At 38.4% G+C, this 18,458-nt stretch overlaps 1 protein-coding gene and 1 non-coding gene across 10 annotated transcripts in view; both read right to left on the bottom strand.

Annotated features, from left to right (window-relative positions):
- NFIB (nuclear factor I B) overlaps nucleotides 1-18,458 on the bottom strand; it is a 433,275-nt gene that overhangs the window by 141,693 nt on the left and 273,124 nt on the right. The gene's annotated exons all lie outside the window — the stretch shown is intronic.
- LOC136125259 (U6 spliceosomal RNA) lies at nucleotides 7,350-7,460 on the bottom strand. The gene has a single exon (XR_010656026.1). It is a non-coding gene; the product is annotated as a U6 spliceosomal RNA (small nuclear RNA).

The raw sequence follows: 18,458 nt of genomic DNA, 5'->3' as shown, positions 1-18,458 counted from the left end.
GCCTCACAAAAGCTGGCTTTCTCAATACAGACTGTCAAGGTGGATACTATTATTATCAGCCCTATCTTACAGGTGAGGAACAAGAGAGGCCTCAAGAGGTTAAGTAATTTGCTCGAGTTAATGCTGCTGGTGAGATGCAGAGAAGAGCCTCCCAGGTTTCCAGAGCCTGTGTTCCATCCACTGAACTACCACGTCTCTTGGTACTTTGGAAGAATCTATATCTATGAATTTAATTTTACATAATTTCTCTTTCCAAGTGTACTTTAACATAATACCTTTTAAAGACAAAATTTCATTTGTAACTCATTTTGAATCACTCATTTACTCTTCCTTTAATCAGATTTCTCATCCTACTTTGCATTTCTATGTATCTTTTTAAAAATTGTTATAGGAACAGTAGAAATAACTGTAAAAATATACTGTGTTGAAGCTGACTTTAAAAGTTATTATATAGGAATAGAAACATACACATCAAAGGCACTGGACTCGATATGAACCTTATTTTTCTTACTAGTGCTTCCCACACCTCAACCAAATAATCTTCTACTTGAGCCCATGTACTAAGGCCTACCTACTCCCACTACACACTCAAGTTTAGTGGTCAAAATAGCAAACATGTCGCTCTTCACTTAATGTCTTTTTTTTTCTCGAATTCTATTTGATTTATTTTTTTTGATACAGCAGGTTCTTATCAGTTATCTATTTTATACATACTAGTGTATATATGTCAATCCCAACATTTAATGTTTTTGAAATATGTCAATTACATATAAATTCAAACTGCTTGTAAATTGGCGTATGCAGTTTTGCAAATATTCCAGTGAAAAAGCTTCCTTTCTGGCCAGCCTTTACCATTACATAAGAAAGGACCTCATGGTTTGCCTCTCTCAGTCCATCTGGGGTCTCTCTCTGTGACTGTATTTTAATCTTATTAGAATTCATCACTAACGCGGTTTCTCTCTCACTTGAACCCAAATCAAAACCAGCTTAATGTCATGTTCCTGGTGACTCAGTATGAAACAGGGACATGTCAAAAGATCTTATATTTGGGGGATCTTAGAAATTCTTTTTTCCTTTGACTTCTTTTAAATATTTTTAGATGATGACTTTTATTACTAACATTATTAGGTATACTACCTGCTTATAAAAAGGCTTTGGGGAGATTTATGAGAAAAAAAAAAAAAGAAAGAGAGAGAACCACTTAAACTCAATTAGAAGTATCCTAAGTATCACAAGAAAACAGAATACATAAGATTTAATTTCATATCACCTCTGTATTCACATATGGGTAACCCCCAACTTACTAAGGAACCAGAGCTCCAAAAGCTCATAGGCTAGTCAGTGGTCTGGACCTCACATTGAAATCTCCTATCAAAACAATATCATACAAGGTGACTAGGTTTTCATACCAGCCCACAAAGCCCAACTCAACTCTGAATGCACTTCAGCTATGGTACCAATAGTACCAACATGAAATCTGAGTCTAGGGAAGCTGGCTTGAAGACTCATGCCAAAGTGGAGAATAAGTCTTTATACAGTGAATTCATTCATTCAACAGACATTAATTGAGTACCCAGAGGCTGCAGAGGGTCAGTTTTACATGTTCTAATTCTGGAATTAAGGAGACCTGATCTTTAAATACTAACTGGAGATAAAATAATGCCTTAAAAGAAATTTTAAAAAAACAAAAAAGAAATAAGATAGGTAAAGTCCTCGGCACGTAAAAGATTAACTAATTTTAGTTCCTTCCCTTCTTTCCCAAGGGACAAAAAAAGAAAAGGGGGGCCGTAGCTTTCTCTATTTAAATTCCTAAAGAAAGCCAACCTTCACTTCCAAACCCTCTTCTCTCCCTGTGGGCACTCCCATCTCCCTGACACCCATCCTCCGAGGCACTGTGCCCCGTGCCAGCCACCTTGGACTTCCCACTGTTCCAGGCACTAAAAGCATCACCTCTCAACTTAACCTTGTCCTCATTCCTGCAGCCACTAATGTCCACCAGGTGCTAAAAGAAAAGCAGATGATATGAATTTAAAACAATTGCTTTTGGTAATTGATATTTATTTTTTAAGAAAAAGTCTGTCAATCCCAACGAATTTCTAATTAGTGTAATGTTTCAGACAGTGTAAGAGTGATGTAAAAGAATTCAGGAAGACTATAATTGGAAGATGTTTGGGGACAGGGAGACAGCCATTCCTTTATTCCTTCAGAGTGAAGAAAACGCAATGAAGACTCATAGAGTTTTATGGAAACACAACTTCAAGGGGGCCCACATGGATTGGAATGTCCAAGAAGACTTCTATGTTGAAGGCCTTTCCTAGGATATAAGCCCCATGAGAGCAGGGATGTCATCTGTTCAAAGCAACCCTGAATCTCAAGGACCTAGAATAACTTCTGGTACATCGTTGGCACTGAATTGAAAAAATGTGGAAAAAAGAAAGCACATTGGCTTAAATTTAGACCCTGAAGAATGAGTAAAAATTAACTGGGACACATGGGATTAGTAGAAGTGAAGTCCCTTAGGTAGAAAAGAGTAGGGCTCTTTGGCAAATTTAAAGAAGAAAAGGGAGACTGTCAAGATGATGAGTCAGAAGCGCTAGGGAGAAAAGCAAGAAATGAATTTGGAGAGGTGGGCAAACGCCAGATCTGGCTGGGCCTTTCAGGATGTATAAGAATTTAAGACATTTTTTCAGAGACTGCCTAACTCCCTCATCTTGAGGCCCCAACTTGGACTGAATGTTCCACAACCACAACAGGTCTGATGCAGTGGCAGGGAGATTCTGGTGTGGGAGGCATGGAGGAAGAGCAGAAGCAGCCTCTGTATGTTAGGAAGATGAGTAACTCGAGCTGTGCCTTTACAGCTACCATACCTGTACTAGAACACATTGCTAATGAATAAATAGACCATGGATATTTGAGTCCTTGGCCTAAGGCTCTTCCATGAAGAAAAATCATACTTTGAGGCATTGTTTATACGTTCAGACTGCTTGCTAGCTAGCCAAGCATGCTGGGATAGTTCATTGAAAGAAAAACCTGAAAAATGAAAACATTGTACTGGGATAGTTCATTGAAAGAAAAGCCTGAAAAATGAAAACATTGTACTCCTGAATCTCTCTGTGTCTGTGTGTGTGTGTGTGTGTGTGTGCGTGTGTGTGTGTGTGTGTGTGTGTGTGTGTGTGTGTCTGTCTGTCTGTCTGTGAGAGAGAGAGAGAGAGGGAGAGGGAGAAGGCGAGAGGGAGAGGGCAAGAGAGAGAGGGAGGGGGGAGAGAGAGAGAGAAGGGCAGAGAAAGAGAGAGAGAGGGAGAGAGAGGAAATTCTGTCAGGGGGCTGACTTTAAAAGAATGGAGGATTACACACTTCACTGTTCAAGGGTGACAGAGAGAAAACGAAGCTGGCACCAAGCAGGAAGCCCAATCCTGTCTGAATAAAACACTGCACATTTATGCAACCCCTGGTACCCGATCTTTTATCACAAACTATTTTGATTGCAAAGAGAGAAAAGCGCTAAGTAAAAATTATTTACTCTGGGTCTATTATGAAAAGAACAGATTAGCTCCCTAACACTTCGTTCTTTTTGAAGGTGTATTTTCTACCTTCCCGGTATGATTTATATTAATGAGAGGTTTAAAACAGGTTTTAACTTAAGAATGATTGCTGATGGTGAAGTGAGTAATTATACACCTTCTGACAGGACACGTGAATGGCTCATACAAGGGAACTGCATAACATGCCAAGCTAATCCTCCCTGCATAAAAAGGGAGAATACTTTGCAAGCTGGCCGATTTTAAGCTCCAGTTAACAAAAACCCTTTTTGTTGGAGCCTAAAACAAGAATGGGTTAACAAAAGCAAGGAGAAAAAAATCTCATTTTTTTCCCTTCTTCACAAAATATAGTATTACAGGACTTAAAAGTTTTGAAAGGCCACGATGCGGCTGAAAGACCTGAGAAAGGGGCAAGGTCTGGGCCAACAACGACAAACCGAAAAGAACGCAAGGAAAACCAGAACCTCTTATCAGTAGGGAACGTTATGATGTGATTCTAGTTTATTGTCGTTGTTGTTTAATTTTTTATTTTTAACGAGTTAAAGGTGTAGCGATAGGGAAGGCGCCAACACTCTCTCTGGCTAGGTAGAGATGAAACGGGTTCATGGATGTTATAAAGGAAAAACCTTAAGCCATGGTGGGCGAGTCAACAGTGTGTGTGCCATTTCTGCATGGCTGCATTTTTCTCATACAAGAGCCACTTCTGGACAATAACAAGACCCCTAAAGCATCTGCTTAGGGATTACGACCTGGCTACACTGAGAAATGCTCAGTTAACACAGGGCGGCCGTGGGCTTAACTCTGTGCGTGCCTGGCCTGCCCACCACCAAACACACAAAATGCACAGTGGTCCTAGACGCTCTCTGAAGAAGACACTCAGCTGTTGGCACCACTCACCCGCTCAGGGAAAGGCAAGGAAGAAATAAAAGCCACCACATTTACTCCATATAATGGGAATTGAGAAAAGGAAGACTGGAAGACAAAGGTTAGCAGGTGAAAGGAAGGAAGCCCAGAGGTCCAATGAATGTCTTAGAGGGCTAGGGATCAAGTCTTAGTATTATATTCTTTTCTAAGATGGACATCACCTTAGAAATTTTCAAATTAGAAATTTAACAGACTCCTTATACTCCTGTGTCTCGTAAATGATTCATAGAATCCTAAATTTTGACAAGTTCCTAAGATGAGTTGAACTATTCGTCCTACTTTACTTAAATATTTAGATGGATTCATTGGCCGCTGTGCTGTCTTCTGCACCTACAGGGAGCTATGATCACAGAAGTCAGGAATGCCCCCACCTACTTGCAGGGTCCCCGGACACAGAGCCCAGGGCTGCCAGGTCTCATCTAGCAAACTGACACGCCCAGCAGGACAGGTCAAGGGGGCAGGCCTGCCTCTGGTTCCTTCCTTCTGCATTTGCCCTTGACAGGACAGAGCAGAAAGTCTTCACTTTTTAAGAAAGCCAAGGCAAGGAACAGGAAGCTGAAGTTGTGGCATTTCCTAAACTAACTGTATTACTACTGCTCTTCAAAAGATCCTTTATACACATGTGGTTTAACCCTAAAGATAGTAAATCATGTTGAAATTGTGATATCCACACAAATATAGCTTTAAAATACTCTTTCCAAATGCAAATAATAAGTAAATCATTTCCATTCCTTCATGGGTAACTGGAAACTGAAATTTCTAGATGTGGAGGGATTTCTCAGAAAGTGATCCCCAAAATTTTCATGAAAAACATTTAACAATTTACCATAAAGAGGTTTGAGGTTCAGCATTCAGCTCTTTTGCTGTTATTCTTTAATATCTGTTTGCAAACTGCATATATTGCAAAGTGAGCCTATATACAAGGCAGAATTAACTAGTACTGTGAGCTGAAATATTTCAGTTTAATTAGAGTCCATCAACTTTGATCCGAAATAATGAGCAGAGGACACTTTCGTCATCATTAGCACTCATTCCAATACTCAAAAGGAAAATTGTTCTGAAATGTATACATCTTCTTACATATCTAAAGCATCTATTGATTATAATTACCAAAACAAAAGTCAAGGGCAATGCTTTTTTATTATGTTATACGTCAAGGAACGATGCTTAGAGAACTTCTGTAACCCTTGGAAACACAGCACTGGAGCCTGGAGTCTTTTGACTCACTGTCAAACCTAGGAGAAATTATCCTGCAGTAAAATGTCAGAGGATTACTCTCTAGATTGGATGGCAGAGAGATTAGACTTCTCAGCATCAGAAACATTACAAAATGCACGTGCCAGAAAAGTACATGCAATAAAAGTACTGGGAACAAGACCCCCTTAACTGCAACATGTAAGAGAGGAGCTACCACTTGATGTAGCAGGATAAGAAGGAATGAGACTGGGGAGAAGAGGCATGCAGGGATATTATTAATCTTTTTTTAAAATTTTGTTTCTTTATTCATACATTCATTTAAATTTTTTATTTAATTATTTTAAATCTTATTCAAATAAATTTAAACAAAATGTTATTTCTTAAACTGGGTGATGCATGCAAGAGTTTGTTGAAACATTTCTATTTTTGTATGTCTTAAATATTTCAAAATACATTTTTAAGAAACTGAACCAAGGGAATTAGAATAGGAATAATGAGGTGAAATCACTGAAACAAAGAATTGTAGGGAAAAAAGTAGCTTCAAGGATATACACTTGGTCTCTCTGAACAGACCAAGAACAACCTAATACTTTCAACTTTAAATCCTTTACTATAATCGGGGTTCAGATGTGGCAGTCTTAGTATACAGGCCTTCACAACTGGTAGGAGCTTAAGAAATATATGTCTATAGATGATAATGATAATTTTACTCAAATAGGACATTACGGAGAATGTTAGATGCTTGAAAATCAATATAAAGAACAAATACCATGTCAGAAAAAACAACTTCACGTATAGTGTAAGAGCCTCCAATGGAAACTTATAAGGAAGACTGGCAGACTGATTCTTTTGACGAATTCCTAAAACAATGTTTTTGCAGATTTGCCTATTGAAGCTTTACCTTTACTGACCTTCTTTCCAATCCTGAGCTCTCTCTGAGTCTTCATACATGCTGTTTCCTCTTCCTGGAATACCACTGCCCTTCCCCTGGTTAACTTTTTTTTTTTTCTTTTTTTAACATCTTTATTGGAGTATAATTCCTTTACAATGGTGTGTTAGTTTCTGCTTTATAACAGAATGAATCAGCTATACATATACATATATCCCCATATCCCTTCCCTCTCGCATCTCCCTCCCGCCCTCCCTATCCCACCCCTCTAGGTGGTCACAAAGCACCGAGCTGATCTCCCTGTGCTATGCGGCTGCTTCCCACTAGCTATCTATTTTACGTTTGGTAGTGTATATATGTCCATGCCACTCTCTCACTTCCTCCCAGCTTACCCTTCCCCCTCCCCGTGTCCTCAAGTTCATTGTCTACGTCTGTGTCTTTATTCCTGTCCTGCCCCTAGGTTCTTCAGAACCATTTTTTTTTTTTAATTCCATATATATGTGTTAGCATACAGTATTTGGTTTTCTCTTTCTGACTTACTTCACTCTGTACGACAGTCTCTAGGTCCATCCACCTCACTACAAATAACTCAATTTCGTCTCTTTTTATGGCTGAGTAATATTCCCTTGAATATATGTGCCACATCTTCTTTATCCATTCGTCTGTCGATGGACACTTAGGTTGCTTCCATGTCCTGGCTATTGCAAATAGTGCTGCAATGAACACTGTGATACATGACTCTTTTTGAATTATGGTTTTTCTCAGGGTATACGCGCAGTAGTGGGATTGCTGGGTCACATAAAAATGTGGAATGCTTTACGAATTTGCATGTCATCCTGGCACAGGGGCAATGCTAATCCTCTCTGTATCGTTCCTATTTTTTTTAGTATATGTGCTGCCGAAGCAAGCACCCCTGGTTAACTTTTATTCTGGCCGCCTTCACTGATCTGGTGTATGCGTCTGTCTCTTTTTTGTCCCCGTAAGATTCTATATTTCAACACCATAACTTTCCCCATACTTTCATCAAACTTGATTGACTGTCTCCCTATACCCATACCCTACAGTTACTTGAGGTACTAATTTCCATAAAGCCAAGAACTGTGTCAGTCTTCTTCATCTTTGCATTTCCACTATCCATACTACTACTGAGTGGTTGGCTGAATGAACTCTATGGCTATTCTAAAATCTTTCCACTTTCTTCTTCAATTAAAGGATACACAGAATGCTCCCATGTACAATATATTCATTCTCTAACACCAGGAAGTATATAGGTATGTAAATCTATGTGCATATCAATATATGTGACTGTCAGATGGAAAGTTACACAGAACAAATAACTTTCTTATACAGCTTGACTGATATATACTAAGGTATGTGCTGAACGTTGAAAGCAGCTGTTGACACTAGTTTTTTAGGAAATAATCACTAAGTCTCTACATTTTATTTCTTTACATTCAAGCTCGGAAAAGTTAAAAAGAAAAAAAAAGATCTGGTGTTCATGAGATACCATTTAAAACTTGGGAGGCAGCCTGATGGAGTAGAATGCGTTCTGTATTTAGGAACTCAGTTCTTCTGGACTGCTCCTTACCTAGCCTAGGTGATTCTTTTAGTGCCAAAGGCCTCAGGTTCCTTATCTGTAAATGATTAGATTAGATAACAAGGGCAACAACCAATATTTATACAGCTGTTAGTTGATGACTTTGACATATGCTATCTCATCCTAAAAGACCCCTCTGGGTTTTCATGTGCCGTGATGTCAGTTTTACTCAAAACTATTATTTGGTTATATGCCATTTACCAAACTAAATCCAAGAAGTAAACCTGTTCAGATAATTAATTTCTTATTAAAAAAAAAAGCACTGTTGTACTGCAATAGCTAGAATGACTTAAAATATAATGTTGAATAACAATTAGGTGCTAAATCACCTTCAAAGAACCGACTACCTTTTGTTTTGCTGCTCACCGGAAGCATCACTGGGACCTGCCTGATAGTAAAGATCAAGGGGCTGGCTTTATTTGCCCAAGGAGAAAGAATCAGTCACCTCTGCAGGAAGGGTTCTGTCAAAAAGAATGCCTGTCCCTACCAGACTGCACCACTTCTCCCCAAGGCTTGAACTTGAACTACTTAACTCTACAATACTCATAGAGTTTTCAATGTAATTACTACTGAAAGCTCAATGCATTTATTTAAACTCAAATTAAAGAGTAAATGACTAATTTCCCCAAAGCAGGTTTTGATAGAAGACAGGAGTCAGCTCCGTGGGTGTCTGGCCTCTAGTATGAAGACTACCCTGGGTATTTTTTAAACGCAAATTTAAACCATAAAAGTAATACCGTAGTAATCACTCTACCTCCATCTTGCATCCCTATAACAAAGCTTCTTCACAAAGATATACATATACATTACAGATAACACTTCTACATGGAACTGCTCACTAACAGCTAAAGTAAACTGGTATCCTTATGAATGTAAGGTTCTCTGTACTGTTGATTGTAGCTACTGCTTTTGAATTTATTTTCCAAAACTGACTGACCACAAAATAAAACCATCTCTTTACAACTTCTCTTTTTCCTTATGTTTGCAGTCTCCAGAGGAAGACTCCATAATTTCATCTTGAGAACTTCCTTGTCAGTAATCGTTAGTGATGGAGACAGAAATTAAAATTGATTATTTGAATTCTACAAGCTGCTTATGCTCGTAATTATCATAAAACTATGTTATACCCAAAATGCCCTCATCCTCTGGGAATGTGGGTGAGGGGTTTACATGAAATAGTCCATTTATGTTTCTCCAGGTTTAGGCCAATGTATGTAGAGTTGTATGGAAACTTAAAAACACATTCTTCTCGGCTGGATTAACCGAGGCAGGAAGTCACTATCCTCTCTTAGTAGACCAAACAATTCTCACTTCATCGCTAGAATTAAATTCCAGAGAATTTTTTGGATTCTATTTAATGAATGAGGATATATTTTTCATGTGGTGTCATTGTTTTACTACTTCCCATGTTTATTTGGACAGATTCAAGCACTGGGTAGGAAATGTATTGGTTGGCAACTTCAGTTTTGGAAGAGAAAGTAAACACATGCTGATTAGCAAACAGTAAACTCTACTGTGTTTAATTTTGGCTTCTCTTTAAAAAAAAAAAAAAACACAAAAAAACCACTATTTGGTGTTGTGTTCCAAGTAGGAGCATTTGTCCCTAAGTTCTTTCCTAACCCCTTACTGGAGGGCTTCCAGAATTACTCTCATTTTTTTCCCTTCTTCCCCTAACACCAGTGGCAAACGCCAACATTATTTAAGAAAATACTTGTACATATGGTATCCTCCTAGCACAGATTTGCCATCCAGTTGAACAGTAGGGCCACTAACCCACACAAACTAAACTGCAAAATTATGAACTGCATAAACATAAACAATTATTTCCAGCTCTGATACATTCAAGGTAAAATCACACTTCAGAAAATCCCAGAAAGGCTACTGACTGAAAACTATCAGGTCTGAGAATTGAAGGTGGTAAATATGACAATAAGCTAGAATTTCAAATGCTCTCTTTAGAGCCAACTTCTTTCATTTATCTCATTCGTTTGCTTTACTACAGCCGCCAAATTATCCTTCAAATTTAAGTTTATCCTTAAGCTTATCCTTAGCTCTCTCCTCGTCTATCCTCAGAGGCTCATTACAAGCAATATCACCGAAAAAGTGTCCAGGAACAGCACATACAAGGAAAATCCTGAGTATCTAAGATGTATCCCTGCCCATCGGGCACAGACCCTTTTCATTATTTCAGAGCTCCGTTTCATAAAAGAAAATTCAGGTTTGATCTTTTATTCCTCATGATTAAAGCTCACTTACCATTCTTCAACTTCCCATGATGCCTCTGAGGTACGCAAAATGTTGTCCCCACTCACCCAATGGGAAAGCCAAGGCACCCAGAAGCTATATAACTTGTCAAACGGCCCAGTAGAAGAGGTAAGCGCCACCTCTAGCAGGTCTACGTTGTTTATTCAACAGGCATTATTGTGAATCTGCCAGGTTCTGCATTGTGCTAGGTACTATACCTATGTTCTATTATGTTCTAGGCCCAGGCAAAAGAGTGCTAAATGATCGAAGTTCCAACCCACATGAGGCTAACAGCTGGTGGGGGTGAGAAGGAGTAAACCAGGAAACAGGTGAATATAAAATATGCCAGGGAGCTATAGGGTGAACAGTCAAGCAGAGTAAGGGAAAAGAGGCTCGGAGGAGGGAGCAATGGATGGAGTGGTGGGAGAAGGCCTCTCTGAGCATACCTCTGAATGAGGTGAGGGGACAAGCCCTGCAATGATCTGGGGAGAAAGGCTTACCCAGCAGCAAGAACAGGGAGAGCAAAGTGCTGGAGGAGTGGAGAGAAGGCCAGTGCTGCGGATGCTAAGAGAGCAGGGGGAGTGTGACCTGGGCAGGAGAGGGAGGCAGGGGCCAGGGCTTACAGCCCCAGGAAGTCACCAAGAGATGGGGAGACTGCAAACAAGTGAGACTAAGCTAGAGAGAAAGAACCAGGGTGATGAGTTTGATACATAAACTCGTAATTAAAATGCACTGCATGAAAAGGAGGGGGATGCTTCTCTCTGCCATCAGGTGGAGACTATATAAGCACAAACACACAGAATGGCCCCGGTCTGAATTTTTTACATGCTAGGAAACATTTTCACGCTGGCTGATCCCATCAAATAAATACAAAGAAGTGGCTCAACAGCATCCAGTACCTAAGAGAGACCCAAAGCATTTCCTTCTGTAAAGCTCTGCAGCTGAGGGCTTACATCCGCCTGGTCCAATCAGTTCATTTCCAAACAAAGGTAGGAAATGGCTGCATCCTAGGATTTCATTGTGGGCTCATGAGTCAGTGCTTTGGAACTTGGTGTCTTTGGGAGTGAGTGTCTATTCTTCACGTCTCTTGCCACAGGGGGAAAAAGGTACAGATAAACAGTAACACAACTTCACCCTACTGAGATACGAATCTGTGGGCTTTTCCACCCCTTCTCAAAAATAAATGAATGAATGACCGAAATTCAGGTCCTTCTTGTTTTTTTCTTTCTCTCTCTCTTTTGTTTCCTAATTCCCAGCTCTCCCATGTGTTTCCTAAACAACATAAAGTCAACTGATGGTGAAAGTACACCACATGGTAATTATTTAAAGGCTGTTATGTTAGACCATGAAGTTTAAAAGAAATTTGTATTCTATAAAAGTGGCCAATAATGTATCCCATGACATAGGGATCTAAGAAATGAAAATTAAGAAATCTGTTGTAAAGAACAAAATGATTCCCCATGATTTAACCCAAAAGAGTTGTGGTATTTTACTTTCAAAATGTTAGAACAGTAATTTAACTTTGAAAACTATTTTTTATAGAACAGTCGCAAAGAAAACAATATATAGATTGTAAGTGTAAAGTAAGCAAAGGAGAAAACAGTGTGTGTGTGTGTGTGTGTATTTTAGGAATATTATTCTAAATAAAAAAAGCTTCAGAGGTATACTTAACCTACAGGCTATTTTCTTCAGGAAAAGGTATATTATAGTAACACCTGGATTGACACAGCACTCCCATTTCTGACGAAAGTTATAGAAGGAACTATGTACTGTATCTGATCTAATATTAGAAGTCACTTATGATCTATGATGGAAAAGGAAAGGAAATAAGATGAGGAAGCAAGGTTTAAATGAGAATGAGAAAGGGACCCCTGGTCTAACATGAATATATTATAAGCATATCAATCCACAGATCAGCCAAATTAATTTATAACAATATCCTTGTGATCAATGTGACGTAACCACAAGAAACTTACATGATTATACCGAGAAAGTTCAGAAACAGGATATTTCCATCTAAGCAAAGTAAAAATTATTTTCATAACATTGGAGAAATCTGGTGTTTTCTACTCAGGCAGAATGGATTATGAAAACAATAAAAAGAGTCTCCAGAGAGACAGAGTGAAAGGGTTTCTGTGTTAAGGAGAATATTACACTTCACTTTTCCAATGTGGAAATAAACTGAGAAAGATTGAGGGGCAAAGGTGAGAATGGAGAAAAATAAAATCCCCCCAAAAAAAGAAAAAAAGGAAAAATGTAATCATGAAACAGGACTATAGTTTTGGCTTATATTAGTTTTTGTCCTTCCATTAAAAATTATACCTTAAAGTTCATTCCTCTTGACTACATTGCCAATTTCTCAAATAATACACCGGTAAAGTTCCAAAATCTCATTAGACATATAAATTACATGGATAAAGGTTCTTGTATAGCCTGTGGAAACATTTTAAACTTCTTGTGTAATATTATTTGCTTCAGCAAAATTGGGCCTAAAGTTTGGAAAAATTCCTAGAGAGTGAAACATGCCCCCCTCCCTTCTCTCTCTCTCTCTCTCTCTCTCTCTCTCTCTCTCTCTCTCTCTCTCTCTCTCTCTCTGGATAGTATTACCCTACTACATACCCAGCCATATATCTTTACACTCCAATTTCCTACCTATTCCCCTATCCATACATGTATAATGCTTCCATTTTGAAGCATATGGCTGGGGAGCCAAAAGAATTTAAATTGCCTTCAAAATGTGCATCGCATTATAAGTGGTGTGAAAAAAGATCTCACTATTCAGCTCTCAACTTGGAGCATAAAGCAAAGAGGAAGCAACACAAGACTGCTTCAAACTTTATCCAAAAACTCAACAGCTTCACTTGTTTATAGAGGTACAAAAAGTATGCGACACAGTTTATAAAACAAGAATGGCGTACTGTATGCAAAAGTAAAGTTAAAAGCAAAGTATAGTAACAGCCCTATCTCGTTACAAACACTTGGCAGAGTGTCTAAAGTACCATGGTCAAAAACACGATACTGTCTGAGCTGAACTTCTGCCAGAAAGCACTCCCTAAGTCCAAGTCTCTTTAGCCATCATCACTACCTCATTTGGCAATCTCTCCCACGCCTCAGTTCATCTACTCAAAATTACTCCACAGAAACACAGAAAGCAGACAACCTCTCTAGCTATACAGGCTCTAAGTATCACAATGTGGTAGCACTGGCAAGTGACTGTGTAAGATGCAGTTCTAAGGTTAGGAAGCCAGGACCAACTACACTGCATCCTCAAAGCTAATTTGCATATCAAGTTGAGCTGGGCTGTCTTAATTTTTGGTAATCCAGGGTTTCTTCCCTACTCTCACAGTAATTCCAAAGGGTCTTTCTGAATCACAGCAGCTGAGAAAGAAGGCATATGGTAAGAATACACTCAGGCACCAAATATATTTTAGGCAAGTGAGGAGCAAATGTATTCAGAAGTAACCTTCCATTTAACCATTCCAGGCAGAGCTTTTGAATAATTCCAGATCATCAAAGACTGCAACCCTATCTATGTATGCATGGCATACCAGGCAATACCAAGGCTAGGGAAATGTCAAGACTTAGGTAGTAAGTAGATAAACAGAATATGTCAATATGGGCATCTACATCCACACTTGGCATTTATAACGAAAAACATGGCAATGTATAAGACAAAAGTACAAATGTGGCAATGAAAAGATAAGTGATGGGAGAGGAAGAGCTGCATGCATTATTAATATTCTTTGGGCATGGTAGGACTGGCTTCCAAATTTTTCTTTAATTCACTGTTCTCCTAGCATATTAAATAATTCAAAAACACAGATATTCTGATCTTAAGTTTACAGCGTGCCATATTGCCTAGAAAATAAACAATAATTAACAAATTTCATGGTTGTCCACCCCTACCTCCTCCTCTTCAAGAAACTTTATACTTTGAAATGTAGATACATAAACTACTTTTGGATCAGGGCTCACAAATATGTTTCCAAAGGAATAATATGTACAGGTTAGTCTGGTATATACCAGATGTAAGAAAAAGCAAATTCACAACCAGAAATATCAGTATTTAACAGAAAACTGTATTTTTAAGTAAATCTCATTCTTCCTCTCCTTACAGATACAGCATCTAAGAAAACCAATCACAGGTGTAATTTTTTTGACTTTCACCTGAAAAAGAAAAATTCAATTTGACTCACGAATCTAGGTTTCCTATATACATAAGGTTACAGAGATAATAAGATGGTCATTTATAAACTGGCTTCTCTGAGTGGGCCTCCTACCACATGCTGATATTCAACAAAAAGCAGCTGTATGAAAAGACCAGAAAATTGCAAATGTAGAACTTACAAGGTAAACTAGGCCGAAAAAGGCTGCAAAGCCCAGGTCTCCATCAGATGCTTAACATGTTAAGCCTCGATTACCAAAAACTTTAAGAATTCTCTGTAAGCGTAACTAGTGAGTCTCCACTTATCAAACCATTCTAAATGCAAAGTAAGCACATTACCTGCACACTGAAATAATTTATGTGTTCTTTTCTCAGATATTAGAACATGCATGAGAGTATTAAAAACAAACTCCAAATCCCCCCTCTCCCTAGAAGTCTTAAGAGTCTAAAGTTTGTGTTGTATTTATCTTTTCCTACTCAAGCCTACAAGGATTTGGTCAGACTTAGAAAAGTTATTAAGAAAAGTCCTGCAGGAAGAAATAGATCGAGGATTCAGATCACCCACGCCTAACCTTTTCAGGGCACCATGATCTCTCCCCTTGTGCTATACGTCAGAGATGTAGTGAAAGCCAAGTTTTAATTTAGAATTTAATAAAAATTGATTAAGCATCATGGAGCACAAACAAAGCTGCTCCATAAATCTTTCAGCCCTTTTTGTGCTAGGAAGAAAGCAAGTACTGTCTGCTGAAGCAGATGACAGATGCTGGCTTAAAGATAAGTATTATTTATACTTCTGTACCAGATTTCTTCTTATGCATATCTTATCATGCATGGGTATATGATCAACAAAGCAATTTTGTATCAGTCCGAGACGTTCGAATGTACCCTGGCTCCATGGGAATGCGTTCACGAGTTCAGGCCTAGGGTTCAATTAAACCAAGGTGGAGAGGGAAGAAAGTTTTGAAAGAGAACCAAATATCAAGATGGTTGTTATTTGAAATGTTCTCTCACACACAGGCTAATGAATATATATGCACTGAAAATAACTTTGTTCTGAACATATGCCTATGCATTTTAAATAAACGATGCATGTTGGAAAGATAAGAGGGTCTACCAAATCTAACCACATCAAGTTATCTCTATATTAAACTGCAGTTATTTGCACAGTATGTTGGTAAGAAGACAGCACCTTGAAAGAAATCCAGTACTTACATAAAGAGATCGCGGATTTAACCAAGTTTGCGAATATTTTAGTCATCAAGTCTACAGTTTAAAAACTTAAATCTCATTCTTTCTCTCTCTATAGACACAGAAACTATGAAAACCAATCACGTGATGAAAATTCCAAGCGGTTTTCTGACTTCTAACAGAGTGAGGATAGCCAACGATTGGAAAGAGCAGTAGAAACGATTTACCTTACCTTTTTAAAAAAGATCATATTCTGCATTATAAGGTGCTTGAACGTGCAGAATCTGGCATGTAACTCCAAAACAAATGTAACTCAGAAAGAGAAGCCACCAGGTGGATAAAAAACAGCAATCACAGCTGTCTTGACCTTCCTTCTCTACCCCAATTCCTGACCCCTTCCAGGATCTAGATTAAGGGTAGGCTTTCCTTTTGTTGCTTTTTTTTTTTTTTTGAGGGAAGATAAACTGGACATAAATGAGTCTTCAAGTGCAGCCAGAAAATCAATCTATGGTTAGATTCACCTAATTAAGGTTCAAAAGTCAAACAAATGAACAAACTTGTATTCATCCATTTCTTTATATGGTATCATATTGTCCTTCATTTCCCTTACCATACTCCTTTTAACAGTTCTTTCTGAGAAATCTCAACCTCACCTCAGATGGCCTGAAAGCTGGAGATACTCACCCACTCAAAGGCCAGGAAACCACAAGTGCTAAGGCTCGGGTGAGAGTAATTGTCTGGGTGAGCCCAGAACAGAATCTTTGCTGCTCAAAGGTGTCCTGCACAAGGACCAGATGAAGCCACAGCTACAGCTGCAAACATACACCAATGCTTTAACCTGACACCAATAGCAAAATTAAACTGTCTGGTTTCTTAGAAAGTACTGTATAGATATCTCTTGAGAACTAGCAATGCACTAAAATAGGATACACGAATCAGTACTTTTATGTGGTAATACTAATCTATCACATGCAATAATTTTTCTTTCCTGAATTATATATGAAAATACATCAATAAGAGTGCAGCAATTATGAGCCAATATTTTCAGGAATTACTATTGTGTACGTGTCTTAAGCATACAACGCTACATGAAATCACTAAACCACATAACTGCTAAAAATATCCAGGTTTCTCTTTCCAATTAAACAATGCCCTTTACTATATAAAAAGTCAGGTTGTAGGGGAAATGGTAGAAAAGGGTTATTTTTAAATGACCTTACAACAGAAAACAAAGTTAAAATATATACCACATATGTATAACTGCATCACTTCATTGTACACCTGAAACTAACACAACACTGTAAATCAACTATACTTCAAAATATGTACGTGTGTGTGGACATATATGTGTATGTGTGTGTGTGTATACATATATATATATATATATATATATACACCATATACTAGTGCAGTTGGATGGATATATTTTCAATCAGCTGATTTAAATGATAGAAGTTCAAAAAAATGTAAATCATCCACTTATCCTCTCACCCAAGTAAGAGAGAAAGAATTACATGTCTTTTGAGTTAACGGGGATGACTACAGTTAAGTTTGTTTCTTTGTTTGTTTTTGTTTTTTTTTTTAACATCTTTATTGGAGTATAATTCCTTTACAATGGTGTGTTAGTTTCTGCTTTATAACAAAGTGAATCAGTTATACATATACATATGTTCCCATATCTCTTCCCTCTTGCGTCTCCCTCCCTAGGTGGTCACAAAACACCTAGCTGATCTCCCTGTGCCATGCGGCTGCTTCCCACTAGCTATCTATTTTACTTTTGGTAGTGTATATATGTCCATACCACTCTCACACTTTGTCACAGCTTCCCCTTCCCCCTCCCCATATCCTCAAGTCCATTCTCTAGTAAGCTGTGTCTTTATTCCCGTCTTGCCCCTAGGTTCTTCATGACCTTTTTTTTCTTAGATTCCATATACAGTTAAGTTTTGCAAAAAACCTTAATCTCTATACTATCCCGCAGAATTCCTCCCTCCAAAAAGTAAAATCAAATAACTGCTTAGTATGCTCTGCAGTATTTGTAAGTTCGCAAAGCATGCCCAGGTCCAATGCTCAGCTGTTCGGCCTTGGATAAATTATCCAACCTCTCAGTTTGAATTTGCAAGTCTGCTTAAGGATAACAGGCTTAAGGTTTGAATTAAATGAGATGCAGGAAAAGCATTTAGCAAAATACCTGGAACATAGCAAGCACTGAGAAAACAGTAAGTACTGTTATTATTATTCTTGCTACCATTGTTCTTCTTACTATTAAAGAATTCGTGATAAAACTCACTGGCGAGACAGGTCTAACATGTGCCCCTTCTCTCATCTCTGATTCTATGACATTGAGCTGTCCTGATTCTCCTCCTACTTCTGGGACTTCTACTTCCATTCTCCTTTGTTAATCCCAGTGCTTCGACCATTTCCTTAAAAGTCAGCATTCCCCAAAGCTACATCCTTGGCCCACTTTCTCACCCTCTGCAGTGGCAATCAAACCCTTGGCTTCAAAGGTCTGAGATAACAACAAAGCTGTATTTTCATTTGTCTACCAGACATCACCACTTGGAATGTTCCTAAGTAACCAGAAAACCAAACTCATTCTCTCATCTCCAAATTTTGCATCTTTCATGCTCCTTGTCTCTGTTGAGGGAACTGACATTTACCAAGATGACCAAGTTAGAAACCTCAGAGTCATCCCCAATTCCTCTTCCTATACCCATA

The sequence above is a fragment of the Phocoena phocoena genome, chromosome 6, assembly GCF_963924675.1.
Source record: "Phocoena phocoena chromosome 6, mPhoPho1.1, whole genome shotgun sequence".
In the NCBI taxonomy this organism is placed as follows: domain Eukaryota; kingdom Metazoa; phylum Chordata; class Mammalia; order Artiodactyla; family Phocoenidae; genus Phocoena; species Phocoena phocoena.
Note: the sequence above shows the minus strand (reverse complement) of the source record. Positions and strands in the feature narration are given on the sequence as shown.